Below are 1,156 nucleotides of genomic sequence, written 5' to 3'. Positions count from 1 at the left end.
CTGGACTTCAGAGCTGCCTGCAAGTTCCAGAGTGCGACCACAGGTACACTCCAGGGGGCTGATGAGGCATGCCTGGAGAGTTTATATGAAAAGGACAACCAGTTGCCATCCAAAAGAATCACTCTCATGCCCAAAAGCTGCAGCTTGCCTGGCACAGACTGGGAGCCAAGGCATTGAGTCAAACCGGTTCTAACAGTGTCACACAAACTGCTTCTAGTGGTACTTTGTAGTCAATCCTGCTTTGATTTTCAACTCATGAGAATTTTATAAGAAACTGTTTTTCTAATATGTGGCATTTTTGCTTAAGTAATTCCATCTTTCATTCAGGACGAGTTTGAAGGAATGGCTTTCACAGAACCTGGTGTTGCTCAGGAGTGACAAGTTGCCAACTCACAGGAATGGGTGGAATTTCTTGTCAGGGTGCATGTTTCTGTAGAGAAGTGACTGTGAGGTAGCTGTGAAGGTCTAGGAACTGCTATAAATGTATATGAGGTTATTTTGGAATAAAAATGTTCATAACTTGCTCCTAGCATTAAACAATTGGGGCTAAGTGCAAATATTCATCACTGAGATAAAATGTGTGTGAGTGTGTGTGTGTTCTTCCCTTCCCAAGGGAGCAGATGTAAATCTCACCTGAAGATGAGGGGTGAATAAGCCTGGGCAGCTTTAATATCAGCATTTATAATAGTTATTTTATATGTGGTGGGGGTCAGCAGCTTAAAACTGTTTTGCCTTCATAGAGAAAAGCACCAAAGAGAGATGATAAAGCATGAAGGGTGTGTGTGTGTGTGTGTGTGTGTGTGTGTGTACATATGCTTATGAATCTGTCAGGCTCAAGTGTTATGCTTATTTTTCCTTGATATACATGCTCATTGTAAATGTTCCCAGGATCATAGAAATATAATCCCATCCTCTACAGACAAGCAGGGTTGACAGCTTAAATATTCTTGAATTTTTAGATACACAATCACACAGATGATCAAGAAACTTCTTTCCATAAAAGGATAGAGAACACACAAATCCCTGGGAAAACACACTCCCTGTGGGAGGGATGAGATAAACGCTGGTAATGGCATGTATTAACCATCCTCAGAGACAAGATCCAAACAGTCAAAGTCAACAGCAAACTGGGACGTGCCTGCCGTGGGTAGCTAGA

The sequence above is a fragment of the Galeopterus variegatus genome, unplaced genomic scaffold (genome assembly GCF_000696425.1).
Source record: "Galeopterus variegatus unplaced genomic scaffold, G_variegatus-3.0.2 Scaffold6988, whole genome shotgun sequence".
Lineage (NCBI taxonomy): Eukaryota > Metazoa > Chordata > Mammalia > Dermoptera > Cynocephalidae > Galeopterus > Galeopterus variegatus.
The sequence above is the reverse complement of the archived record's forward strand: the minus strand, read 5'-3'. Positions refer to the sequence as shown.